Source organism: Rattus norvegicus, chromosome 2 (assembly GCF_036323735.1).
Source record: "Rattus norvegicus strain BN/NHsdMcwi chromosome 2, GRCr8, whole genome shotgun sequence".
Lineage (NCBI taxonomy): Eukaryota > Metazoa > Chordata > Mammalia > Rodentia > Muridae > Rattus > Rattus norvegicus.
Genome location: NC_086020.1, coordinates 79,917,159 through 79,931,429, shown reverse-complemented (window position 1 = coordinate 79,931,429; position 14,271 = coordinate 79,917,159). Strand labels below are relative to the sequence as shown.

The 14,271-nt window shown below is 46.3% G+C and overlaps 1 protein-coding gene across 4 annotated transcripts in view; it reads right to left on the bottom strand.

Moving 5' to 3' along the window:
• The window catches only part of Ankh (ANKH inorganic pyrophosphate transport regulator), a 127,873-nt gene that overhangs the window by 79,793 nt on the left and 33,809 nt on the right, over window positions 1-14,271 (bottom strand). The window lies entirely within an intron of this gene.

Sequence of the window (14,271 nt, the reverse complement as noted above, 5' to 3'; positions counted from 1 at the left end):
CCACCTTTCTAATGGATATGAACCAGCTCCTGACTCTCTCACAGGAAAATAAAACCTCTCCATGGAAAATGGTGGTCCAATACCACAGGTGGTAGACAATACCTGAACAGAGGTTTTAACCACGAATTAAATTCATTTTGCTTCGGGAGAAAGCTAATTTCTTTAAATCGTCAGATGCTCCATTCAAAAGAGCAATTACACAGAAATGTATTGAGGTTTAAACACATGGAAAGCATCTTCCCCCTCAAGTCGCCGCAGCAGAGATTTGAGGAAAAGGCAGGTGAGGAGGGGCCTGTACCAAGGTCCAGAAGCTGAGGTGGTCTCAGGAGGAGACTCTGGGGAGTTCCTACAATCACCTTCCCACAATGGAAATACTGAAATCACACAACATGCCATACTTCAGCCTTGTTTGTGTGATTTGTAAGGCAAGTGCACATTAGTCAAAGTCAACTGGACAGGAAATAGGCCGATACACTAACCAGGCAGCCATACCTGCCTGGGACCCCTCCGATGAAATCAGCTCTCCCAATGCGGCCCAGCTACATGGAAGGAGAGCTTTTCCATGTTGAAATCAACTGACTGGGATTCTAGTGCAGTCCCGTGTCACCTGTGCTGTGGGAAGGGTATTTCTGCCAGAGAGATGCTTTCCATAGTCACTGAGAGTGACTTAGAAAGGGAGTAACCATGCATGAAACCTCACCTCTACTCAACCACTGTAACTCAGCATATAACACCAGCGCGTGTGTGTGTGTGTGTGTGTGTGTGTGTGTGTGTGTGTGTGTGTGTGTGGAGAGAGAGAGAGAGAGAGAGAGAGAGAGAGAGAGAGAGAGAGCGCTGCCTATTAGCCACATTCCATGGTGTCAATTAAGATGATCTGAGTTTCTGGAGAAGTGTACCAATTCCAAACTCAGTCAAAACATAAGCACTCCGCGAGATTAATCAAAAATTAATTTGATGAATTAGTATTTTTTTTTTAAGGTGAGACGGTAAACTGTGTAAACCTGGCTAGCCTGCAAGTGACTATGTAGACCAGGCTCATTCACAGAGGTCAGCCTGCCTCTTGCAGGGATTAAAAATATATGCTATTATGGCCAGCAGAATTGGCATTTTGTAAGCAGTGTATAGCACTTCTCAGACAGTTTTTCAGCTTGGATTTAAGTATAATATGATGTTGTATGATGATATCGATAAACGATAAATTTTCTGCACATGAGCTTCCATTCTCAGCGTAGGGCTCACGCAAGGCTACCTAGAGCAGTACTGTTTGGGTTGTAGAATGGGATGACATAGGAGTTTACCATTATACAGTACAATAAAATATACAGACACTATACATGAGCTTTCTGTGTCACTTATGGACCATCCTGTTAAAGGATCATAGATCTTTGGATTCCATTAACATGTAAAGTTACACTCTACCACGATGGGGAGAGGAGGCAGATGAATCCAGGAAACAGAAGGGTGAAGAGACCAGTGGGCTCAGTGTTGCTAATAGGTGACAGCAGGGCAGAGGGATTCTTGGAGGCAAGTCCAAGGGCAGAGGCACCGGATCAGAATCCAGGGGCATTCTGGGAGGAGTTTCACTAAACTTACTGGGAGGAGGACTCTGAGGTCAGGCCAGGTCAGGATAGTTACAGGAAGCTAACACTGTGAACACAGCTCTAAGAGCCTTAAGAAAATCCGCTCCAGGGTGGGATTACAATCATATAAAAACCTACCAGTTACTGCCATTCAATAAATGTATTGCATTTCAAGGTCTGCCAAGCCTGCATGAGAGGCCAACATTATATGGCTGATAAATTCATTTCAAGTTTACTCTGAGGCAAGTCTCTGCTATGAGTCCCTGGGGGGGTCAGTCATCTACCAAAACGTCAAAAAACCAACAGCAAGAAAGTTGAAGGTTGGGGTTGTGGATTTAGCTCAGTGGCAGAGCGCTTGCCTAGCAAGCGCAAGGCCCTGGGTTCAGTCCCCAGCTCCGAAAAAAAAAAAAAAGAAAGAGAAAAAAAAAAAAAGTTGAAGGTTGCCAAAAAGGAGGGTTCACATTCTTGTACAGCCAGGAAGATGGTTTGTTACCACCTCACTTTTATTCCTTTCCAATGAAAATGGAATGGCAAAACGTAGTCTGGACTCCAGTGGAGCTTCAAGGAAGCAGGCCCAGTCGGCATCCAGTGGCTGTGAATGAACAGTGATTTCTGATATGTGAGTGTGGGTTGCAGGCGAGGGCTGGGAAGCTTCAGAAACGGCACCAGGGCGACATGTGATCACAGGCCATGCCCTCTGAGGCTGGTTAAGAGCACTCTCCCTCTCCGCTCTTCCAGAGGACCCAAGCTAGGTTCCTGGCCCCTATACCCGGTGGTCCACAAACACTCACCACTCTAGCTCCAGGATCCAACACTCTCAGCTGGCTTCTGTGAATACATGAGCACACATGCACATAAACACACATAAACACAAACACACACATGCTTAAGTTAAAAGAAAAAACTAAACTAATAACTAACATTAACTTTCTGCAACGATCACAGGGCAACTTCAGTATTCTCAGGGGAACTCTGAAAGGACAGAAACGTCTCCAGCTGAGTGTGAGCAGACTTTAAAGTGCTGGGTGATAAGGAGAATGTTCAATTCTTCTGGCAACACCAGACCCAGTCAGTAAGCGAGGCAATGAGGGCTCCTTCACATTAAGGCTCTCTGGTGGAGAGTTTTAATTTCCTTGAAGAAATGGCTAACATTAAACCAGCTCCTTCTTGCTTCTTCCCCCCTCTGCAAGAATAGTCAACTTTGCAGGGTAACAGCATTCAAACGGGGTGAATAAGTATCATAAATATTTTTAATTTATTCTCTCTTTCTAGAAAGTTCTGCCTGCCAACATTTCGCTATTCAAGAGGTGGTTTTTATTTATTTATTTATTTGACATGTGAGTGGACATGTCACATGATCCCTTTCTTCCTTCATTCTGAAGTGTCAACTAATGAATTAACTTCAGGCCTGTACCGCCCAGTGCAGATGCCAGCAGCCACATGCACCTGCTGAGCATCTGCAGAGCCTCTGTGTAAGCTTCTATAAGCTACACATAAAAACACATTGGGATTCAAAGACAGAGTTAAAAAAAAAAAACAGAAGAGGCAATCTCCACAATCATTTTATTTTGAATTCTTGCTGAAATGCAGTATTTTAGATACTTTAAGCTAAATAAAAGGTACTATTAAAATTATGTCGACTAGAAATTTTTTTTTCTTTCTTTTGGAGCTGGGAACTGAACCCAGGGCCTTGCGCTTGTTAAGCAAGTGCTCTACCGCTGAGCTAAATCCCCAACCCCTCGACTAGAAAATTTTAGCTTTCACGGGCGGTGCATCTGGCCTTTCTGTCGGACACCCGGACATGAGATGCTTCCGTGGGGGAGGCAGTTTTCCCAGCCATCTGAGCAGAGCGAGTCCTTCACACTTCAGAAATAGCACACAGCAGAGACACATGATGACCCTCCCTGGGCCCATCTGCTCAGACATGGATTCAGCTATTATAAAATCCCTTTCCTGTGTCTAAAAAGGTGGCTGCCTTTACTTCTCATGCCTGTTTGGTATGCGCAGAGCACTGGTACGAACCACAGCGGTAAAAGCTGCACCGGCTCGGGGAATTCACGGCCACAGGTCTCTGAGTTCATGAAAGGCATGAGAACTACTTTTGCCCTTTCCATGCGCCCTATGTACCTGCCATTATGAGGGCCTAATGCTGTGATTAATTTGAGGTTATCTGGGTTTAGTCATGCTAATCACTTCATCGTATAACTTTACGATGGTAAGTAAAGGCGAACTCCAAGTTACACACCCGGGATTGACCGTAGTTGTTGCAAAGAGCAAAATATGAACTTCAGACTGGAATCTCTGCCCGGATAGTCCAACAGCAGAGTCTATATGATTGATACTATAGTATGAGGAAATATATTAGGGTTGTTTATCCTATTGGGCCTAAGTGCTTTGAAGGCATTTAAGCACCAATGCTTTTATCCAAAGGACACCGGGACTAACAGCGATAATGGCTCTGTTTTAAAAAATGAATAAATTGCTATGCAAATGTTACATGGCAGAAGAAAAATGCAGCATGGGGTTTGGGTGGGTGCCCATCTTACAAATAATCCTGTAATTGGGAGACTGATAGAAAATAAGTAGCTATTGTTTAGCAAATTGGAGATCACAACTCACAAATGACTTGGGCTTGAGGCCTCGGACGGGTCAGAAGCCATTTCTACATTTAAGCACGCTCCTCCTCTGTGGTGTTTGTTGGCTGGATAAATAGCGGGTGGACAGGAACCTGCTGAGCCAGTGGGTGGTATGCAGGAATATCTCGCACTGACCAAGAGTCATCCGGGCTCTCAAACAGCGGGGCCGGAGCACAGGGCAAAGCAGGCTCCATAAATACGAAGGGCAATGCCACATGTCTGCAGAACCACCTTCCAAGGGCGTTCAGATGCAATATAAACAGCACAACACTGAGAAGTGACAAAGATGGAATTTCCCCAGTCTGTTTAAACGCAGGTACATATGTGTGTGTGTACATGTATGCATACACACCAGTATTCAGTGTGCTGCACGTGAAGGTTAAAAGACAACTATGCGTGTCAGCCTTTACCTCCAACCTTGTCAGACATGGTCTCTTGGTCACTGCAGTGAATGCCAGGTTAACTGACCAGATCCACAGGTCTCTCTTTGTCCTAGAAGCTGGCTTTGTAGCAGGGTTCTGGGGATTTGAACCCTGACCCTCATGCTTGTATAAAAAGCACTTTATCCCAACTCCAAGTTGGCTTCCTTTCTAGATTCCTTCTTAGAGACAAAAAGAGGGGAAAAGGTTAGAGGGTTACCAAGTAGATCTAGTCTAGAAATGATTTGTTTGCTACATACTTACAACTCAGTCCAGTTTGGAAATCAAAATCAAAACTGAACTAGAAGCATAAAGGGCATCAGATACCAAACTGTCTCCCCGACTCCCCAGCCCGACATTAATAGAGATAGATAGGAGAAGTAATTTCACAAGATTAAGCTACATTTGAATTAAATGGGTCTGATAATGCACGTCCACAGTAGTTCCAAACTGCAGCTGCCCTTTTTACCAGAGAACCAAGCAGTGTGCGGTATCAGGAACGATACGCTACAACACGGAAATGGGCGGTCATTTCCAAACCCCGGGAGTTAATAAATACAATGAGAGCCCTGCAGTTTTGAGACCGTGTAATCCGTGATATGTTATAAAAGGCCCCTCAGCTCCCAAGAAGGCAGTCTCAAGTCCAAGGTCTGTTCTGAATTGCTGCTCCAGCCAAGAACGGGCCCTGGATGCTTCTGTGTTTTCCCCTGACTCCCACTTCAGCTTAGCCTGATGAAGATTAGACCAACATCCCAAGCCTCTAGTTTCTAACCATGAAAGTCCAGTACTCTCGCCATCACAACTCAGCCGAGGCTACGCTGAAGAACACGAGATAAAGAACACACGCGCAAAGCCCGGTGCCATGGGCACGCCTGTATGAAGAGGAACAGCAGTTTAAGTCTACATAGTGAGCTGGAGGCCAGCTGGAAGCTACGAGGACAGTCTCAAAGACGGACCTGGAGTGGGCAGGGCATGTCAGTCACAGGCACATTGGACAGTTCTCCTGTTTCTGAAGCTTCTGTAAAGCCCAAATGGAAAGTGGATGACCACAGAGCAAATATGAAGGTGCTTTCCTTGTTCGGCTGCCACTGTGGAGAATACCAAGCCGTTGGGTTGATTGTGGCAGGTGGGGCTGCAAACATCTAGGTGACTCTCAAGAGTCCCGTGGCTTGCTCAAAGAGCTCAGGCAGGCGCTGGCACACGAGGTCTACTGACTCAGCAATTCCAGCCGCTCTGATCACTGCTCTTTGTGCTGGCACACAGAGGGGGCCTTTCCATCCGACCTCTGTGTAAATCTCAGTGCTTCCCACACAGTTCTTAACTCCATATAAGGGGCTCGAATCTGTGGAACAGATCCCATCTGCAGTGAGCTGACTCATCCTAGAGAAATGCCCAATTCAAAGGTCAGCCCCTATACCGTCCATCCTCAGGGGACTGACAAACTTAGGTTTTATCTTTTTTTTCGAAACTAAATTACATTTCAAATACCAGTGCCACCAGGTTAATTAACATAAACGGCCAGAATACTAACTGCAGATCCATGTAAGCGACCTTAATTATTAACAGCAGAGGGTAAGACACCCAGGCCAATTTTGCAGACTGACTGAATGTACGCTTGGTTAGCCTGATAAGCAAAGGAGAGAAACCCGAATGATAAAGTACACACTGATAAGTGTTTTTCCATGCACAGGAGTACTATGCTTTCTTGGCAAACCACTCAGCCCACGACAAATTAACTAAGGTGCTGTTCCCAGCAGCACGGACTCACTGTACCATCAGTTCTCCAGTGTGTCTGGATTGAGTCTGTATAGAAAACAGAAGGCAAGGAAGTTTACTTTTCTCTAACCTGCTAGCTGGCTGATGAAAGGCTCAGAGGCCCAGAACATAGCAGAACTATTCAAGGGGATTAAAAATACCCTGGATGTATGTGTGCGGCCTTGTCACCTCACGGACTGGAGCCGTGGCACAAAGGAGAAAGAAGCCTTTCACAGACAAGTGCCAAGAGGTCAGCATTGTGTGCTCCGGCAGGGAGTGTGCTTGGGTCTCCAGAGTCCCTGCCGTTCTTCATTCCTTCCTTTATATGGGAAGATCATGACTTAAGCATATTTTAGTAACGGTAACACCTTTTACTATGTGCCAAACATTCAAAATGCTTTCCATACGGTCACAGGCCTCCTAACACATTTTCCCAAGACAAAGGCCTGTGTATGTAAAGGCCAGGCTGTGCAATACCTAGCTATATAGTAAACTGGAGTGCCTACGTGTGCCCAGGTACAAGCTGATGTCCATACAATGACCATGCCACCCAATGACACATTCTGAAGAAGGTAACCTGACTGAAACAAAACATGATTCTAGGAAAACTTTAAACTATCCATTTGGGAATCTAATGGTGGGCTCTCTGCCAGTTTCTGGCTCTGCCAGTTTCTGGCTCGCTGTAATTTTTAGAAGTTTTATTATTATTTTTAATTATGAGTAGGCATAGGTTTTTGCACGTGGGTGTGCAAATGTTGAGTTAAGGTGCCCACAGAATGGATCCCACTAGAGCTGGAGTCACAGACAGTTGTGAACTGCTTGACATGGGTGCTGGGAACGGAACTCAAGTCCTCTGGACGAGCAGCAAGTCCTCTTCAGAGCTGAGGCAACAACCCCTTCACCTTCCTCCTCAGCGCTTCGTGTAGCTGCTCAAGGTCTCCTGAGCTGGATGTCATACTGCCACTTCCCTCAGCAGTCAGACAGGTGCCCGCAGCAAGCATGGACCCTGACCACTTTAATCACACTCACCTGAAATGTAGACGCTAAAATTCAGATGGGATGATCGCAGTGGAACTGAAGCATTTTTAAAGACTGTTTCTTGACTTTTATAAATGACCAGCAAGCATTTAAATACTAATGTGTGAGGGGCTGTGGAGAGATGTTTCAGGGTTAAGAGTGCTTGTGGCTCTTTCAGAGGACCTGGTTTTGGCTCCCAGCATCCACACAAAACAAAGAGGACTTTTGCTTTGTTTGTAACTACAGTCCCCAGAGGTTTAATGCCTTGGCCATATGACTACCATCGTATGGCATGTGGCACCCCTACACACATGCAGGTAAGATGTTTGAACACATAAAACAAAACAAACAAGTCCTTTTTCCTTTTTAATCAAAAATACTAATTTGGGCTGGAGAGATAGCTCAGTTGGTAAAGTGCTTGCCACACCAACATCCTTAGCATCCCTGGTCCCCAGGATCTATAGGATAAGACCAGAAATGGAGAGATGTACTCGTAGCCCCAATACTGAGAGTGAGACAGGCACCTGTGTTCTTACGGTTGAGTTTTGTTACATAGCCCAGGCTGTCCTCAAACCAAGTGGCTTCTGAGTGCTAAAAAGGCTACAAGCTATAGGCAAAGAGGGGAATCAACTCCATACTTAACTAGCGCCCGCTTGGCTTCTTCTCTGCACAGAGCTGGTGAAAGTGGCAGAGTGGAGGTGCTCTGGGGCAAGAGGCCTCCAACACCGAGCTGCTGGCAGCTTCTCACTTCCTTGATTGGGTTTGTTGCTATTTGTCTATTTCTGTTACACTCAGTTATTTTCATAAGTTAGTGACATCAATTTTTATCTCTAAGACACACACATACACATACACACACACTCCCAACCCACAATGTTTACATAGCACAAGCCATTAAGGAATTTCTTTTCAGCCACTTCCTGCCCCCACAGCTTAAAGATGTTTGGTTTGGCCTCCTTTAGGCGGTGGTGGGCACACGTTCCTTCCTTCCTATCCCTGTCCTACCCCGTTGTGCCCACCTTGGGTTATTCTGGACTGACTGGTGTGCATAAACAGCAGGAGTCGGCAGGATCCCGGAGGCCAGCCATAGGTATTACTGTAGTTCTGACCGGGCCTGGCATTAGGAGAACTCTTGTCCCGTGAGTTTATGCATTGAAGGACATCCTCAAGGCATAGGAAGCTTCACATGCAACACTCTCAACTCCTTGGCAGTCGAGGCAGATCATAGCTAGATGCAGAAGCGTCCCTCTCAGACCCAGAGGGTGCCAAGCGAAGACCGTAAATCACATAATGACAGTCCTCTGATGTAGGAACCGGTCACCTTGTACTCTGAATCACTTTCATGGGTAGGTGGGTGTACTCCTGGCTGGTTATCCATCGGTTATGACGATATTAACTGTCAAAAACACTAACCTTATGAATTCTACCTTATCACCCTACGTACGAGAGGACAGCTTATATAATTTCTCAGGTCTCAAGAGAATACAAACATGCAACAGTCTCCCCAGCTGCTATTCTCCCTCCCCCTCCCCCCTCTCATTTTCAGACAGGATCTCACTATAGGGTCCAGGTTGGCCTCAAACCCTTGATCCTCCTGCCTCAGCTTAGTGGGCACTAAGATTGCAGGTGAGTGTGCAACAGCTTTTCTTATTTAGTTGATTCTCAAAGAGGTTCCTTTCCAAAGGCTGGTTCTTGAGACATGCGCGGTATGGCGTGTGAAGGCTGTGCTCTGCCAGCCTAGCAGAAGTGGTTTTAGGAACGCACTCCTGCTGACACGCTACACGCGAGCGGGCAACCTGCCCAAACGCACTACCCAAGCATTTGGCAGTTTATTTATAAAGTGGGGATTTGACACTTTTTCCCTTCCTATCTCAGAGTCTGTAGTATATTTGTAGGACTTTGACATTTTTCGGTAGAAGCTGAGTTCTAACTGCATAACGTACTCAGCTTTTGATAAGTTGATGGAATTATTTCTAGAAATCGGAGTTCCGAGACCGAAGAACAAAGAGGGCATGGGGCAGCTCTTCACAAGAGTATTTCTGGCTATTATGGTGTAGTGCAGGGTGACAGTGGATTGTCTTGTATTCAAGGCCTGAGAATGATGCAATCTTGGGTGGGTCACTTTACTTCTACTACTGACCCCTCTCCCCCATGTGCCCCACCCCCATCTCCATCAGAGAGTGGCCGAGAGAAGACACTGAAACACTTTTCCTGGAGTCATTGTGAGGTCTGGTATTAAGCACTGTCCTTAGCTAGAATCTTTCTGAATTCCCCTGCCTTCCCTCATTATAACTGACAGTATGGATCAGTGAGGGCTGGTGAGATGGCTCAGTGGAGATGAGCACCCAGCCCCGAGCTTGAAGACCTGAATTCAATCCCTGGTACATTCACGATGCAAGTGGAGAGCCTGCAAACTGACCTCTGACCCCAACACTCATGCTGTGGCATGCGCTGTCCCTTCCTCCCCTTGCCCAAACAATAAATGAATGCAATTAGAAACAAATATAGGGAATCATCAGCGAATAAAAACGGCCCTCAAGGTCCATGCTCAGAAAGGGCACCTTCTTTGTGGTGACCAACATGGATCTTCCCCAAGAAGAAAGCCCTTAAGAAATGTACAGCGGCTCTGGGGGAAGGAGCTGTGTAAGCTTACTCTCCTTCTAACCTGGATAGAGTGCAGGGATCTGTGCATGGTTTGAATAAGCTATGTTCTCCAATCACATGTCTAGCGTCTGGGCCATGCAACGCTCTCTCCCATGAGTACTTTCTCTTTCTCGAGGGTTTCGTTCCAGGGTTTAGAACTGCAGTCTAACAGTAAGCTTCTCAGGAGGTGACCCTGGTCACATCTGCTCTGCTGCTCTGTCTTGCTGCCTAACGCACAGGTCAGGGGCCTTTTAAAAGTATTAATAATTAATTGTATTTATTCTTATTATGTTATTAAGATTAATAATAGTGTGGAATTGGTGGTAGTTTAAGGAGGGGCTGAGGATGTGCCTCAGAAGCAGGACCAGCCCCAGGAACCACGAGAGGAAGTGACTAAATGAAGTTGGATGTGCAGCAAACCCAGGCAGTATGCTTTAGTCTGTAAGTAAGGTGCATGCATAGAGGACCACCCGGTCTAATCTATGGTGTGCCAGATCCAAACAGACATGGCCCCTCATTTTCCTTCGAAATTACTGGCCATTGCGTTACTATTTTGGAATATGGCCTTGTCAAAGAAGACCTCACTGAAATACAAGATGATTTAAGGGAAGGATATTGTGGGTGTATCCAACTGACAAGTTGGTTGGGGATTTAGCTCAGTGGTAGAGCGCTTGCCTAGGAAGCGCAAGGCCCTGGGTTCAGTCCCCAGCTCCGGAAAAAAAAAAAGAAAAAAAAAAAAAAAGAACCAACTGACAAGTTATCAGCTGTCCCTGAGCAAGAACCCAACATCAACGTGATTAAAATAAAACAGCAGTTGTCATCTGAAGCAATAGAAAATGAGGCTTAGGGGTACACCCATAAGCTCAGCACTTTGGGGGCTGAGGAGGGAGGGTTACAGATTTGAGACCAGCTTGGGCTACAGTGAATTTGAGCTCAGCCTGGGTTAAATAGCGATTTTTAGGCCAGCCTGGGCTTTACAGCAAAATCTCGCAAGGAAAAAAAAGGGACAAAAAAAAGAAAAAAAGAAAAAGAAAAAAGGGGGTAGAGGAAAAGGGATGGGGGTTCCCAGCTTTAATGATGAAGGCCACCCAGGCAGCATCCTTTAAATCAGGAGCTCCAGGAAGCCAATGGAAAGGCTGAATGTAAACCCTTTCCAGTTTCCTAGTTGAGATAACTGCTCTCAAAAGAAGTGGGTGGGCTAAGAGCCCGTGCTCTGCAGGGGTCCTTTGTAACACAAACCCTCTTTTCTCTTTGTCTGAATTGACCAGGCACAATCCCCACGGTGTGTGTGGTTATTGAAATTTAAACTGCTTTAGACTATTGGTTGATAGCACAAATTCTGGGGCAAGACTACTCTTCAATGTCCCTCTGCTATGTACTCGAACAGAGTTCCTTAAACTCTGTGGCTTGCTGTATGTATGTATGTATGTATGTATGTATGTATCTATCTATCTATCTATCTATCTATCTATATCTATCATCTATGTGTGTATGTATGTATGTATCTATCTATCTATCTATATCTATCATCTATGTATGTATGTTTGTATGTATGTATGTATGTATGTATGTATGTATGTACCTACCTACCTACATACATACCTACCTACCTATTGGCTCATGGAACTGTAGAAAGTATTAAAAGGCTAGGGAATATATTCTGAGAATTACACCACTGAGCTATCTGGTCACTGTGTGAACACTGCATACAGCCAGAAGCTGTGGTGCACATCTGTAATCTCAGCAAGAGAGGAGGCAGGAGCATTGAAATTTAAAGGCCAACCAAGACCTCGTCTCGAAAATGGAGGAGGGGAATGGTCTGGAAAGATGGCTTGGTTAGTAAAGTGCTTGCTAGGCAACGAGTTTCACCGCTATCACCCACATAAAAATCCAGAAACAGTAAGTAGCACATGCCTGTGAACCTAGCACAGCAGAAGGTGGGTCCCGAGCGCTCTCTAGACAGACAGCCTAGCTGAATCAGAGAGTTCAGATCCAGCTCAAGAGCTTGTATGAAAAAGGAAAATGAACAGAGATGGTGGAAGACACCCAACGTCAACTCCTGGCCTCCACATACACATATAATTACATGAACATTCACACACACACACACGCACGCATGCACGCACACACACGCACGCACACACGCACACTCTCACACACTCACACACACTCTCATACACACACTCACACTCACACACTCACACACACACTCACACACACTCACACTCACACACACTCTCACACACTCACACAGACAGACACACACACATTCACACACACACTCACACACACATACTCACACAGGCACACACACTCACACACACTCTCACACACTCACACACACTCTCATACACACACTCACACACACACTCTCTCACACTCACACACACTCACACTCACACACACTCTCACACACTCACACAGACACACACACTCACACACACACTCACACACACTCACACTCACACACACTCTCACACACACACACTCACACACACACTCACACACACTCACACTCACACACACTCTCACACACTCACACAGACAGACACACACACATTCACACACACACTCACACACGCACTCACACACGCACACACACACACTCACACACACACTCACACTCTCACACACTCACACAGACAGACATACACACATTCACACACACACTCACACACACACACTCACACACGCACACACACACACTCACACACATTCACACACACACACTCACATAAAGCAACTGGAAATAGAATGACTACAGTGTCACTGTACAATATAATCTTAGGAGAGCACTGCCAGACCTGTGGTCTACAGCTGACTAAAACTCTTCTCCAGCCAGGACTGCTCACAGCTGAGGATACTACAGCATCTGCACAGGGTCATCCTGACCTGGCCCTCGCTCACTCCATCACAGGATCAAGTCTTTCACTCCTGCGGTGCGAGGAGGGGAACATGCTCATCTAAGATAGTCACAGAACAACAGCCTTTCCTTCACATGCCTGTGTGAGGGTCCCAGTAACTGAGGGAATGCACTTACTTTGGTAGATGGATGAATCACTTTCATCAACAAATTAACGCGTTTTTCAAAATTTATTCTTTAAGAATTCCATATGTGTATGCAATGAAATGTGATCATATCTGCCTTACTGCATGGCTCCTCTCCCCCCCCCCCAAAAAGGCACTCAATAATTAGTATTCTCTATTTGTATATGAATGTGGGGCCATCCACTGGAACATGGACAACCTACCAGTGTCCACCCCCACGCCTAGAATAGATTCTCTTCCAATAGCTATCAATTGCCAATAGCTCTCCAGCTAGGGTGGGATTTCACAAGCTCCTCCCCCATTCTTGCTGGGATTCTGGCTAGCCTGATTTTTGTATGGGTCTTATATAGGTAACCACAGCTGCAACCAACTTCAAGTACACAATCGCCATGTCATGTCCAGAAAGAACATTTCACAGCCTTCCTCCCCAAACCTGCAATCCCTCCTCCCCAGCCTGCACAGCCCTCCTCCCCAGCCTGCACAGCCCTCCTCCCTAGCCTGCACAGCCCTCCTCCTCAGCCTGCACAACCCTCCTCCCCAGCCTGCACAGCCCTCCTCCCCAGCCTGCACAGCCCTCCTTCCCAGCCTGCACAGCCCTCCTTCCCAGCCTGCACAGCCCTCCTCACCCTGCATAGCCCTCCTCAGCCTGCATAGCCCTCCTTCCCAGCCTACACAGCCTTCCTCCTCAGCCTTCACAGCCCTCCTCCCCAGCCTGCACAGCCCTCTTCCCCAGCCTGCATAGCCCTCCTCCCCAGCTTGCACAGCCTTCCTCCCCAGCCTGCACAGCCCTCCTCCTGCCTCCAGCCCTTACATCCTGTCTGCCTCTTCTTCTGAGATGTTCCCTGAGCTTTGACTGGAAGGTTGATGATGATGGTATCTCTCACTCAGAACCAAATCCTCAACACTCACTAATTCTTGTACTTGTAAGACACATAACTGACTCTGGTCTACAAAAGAAGCTTCTCTACCTAGAGGTGAGAACAGCCGGGGTCTACAGAGATAAACAGACAAATTTTACAGAGAAGAGCCAGAGACTTAAGGAGAGAAGATCGATTCTTTACAAACGACACTTTACTTTTAAAACTTTCCAATTTTGGAAAGGAGGAGGAGGGGGAGAAGGGAGAGGAAGAGGAGAAAGAGGAAGAGGAGGAGCTTGGCCCACTGAAATACCTA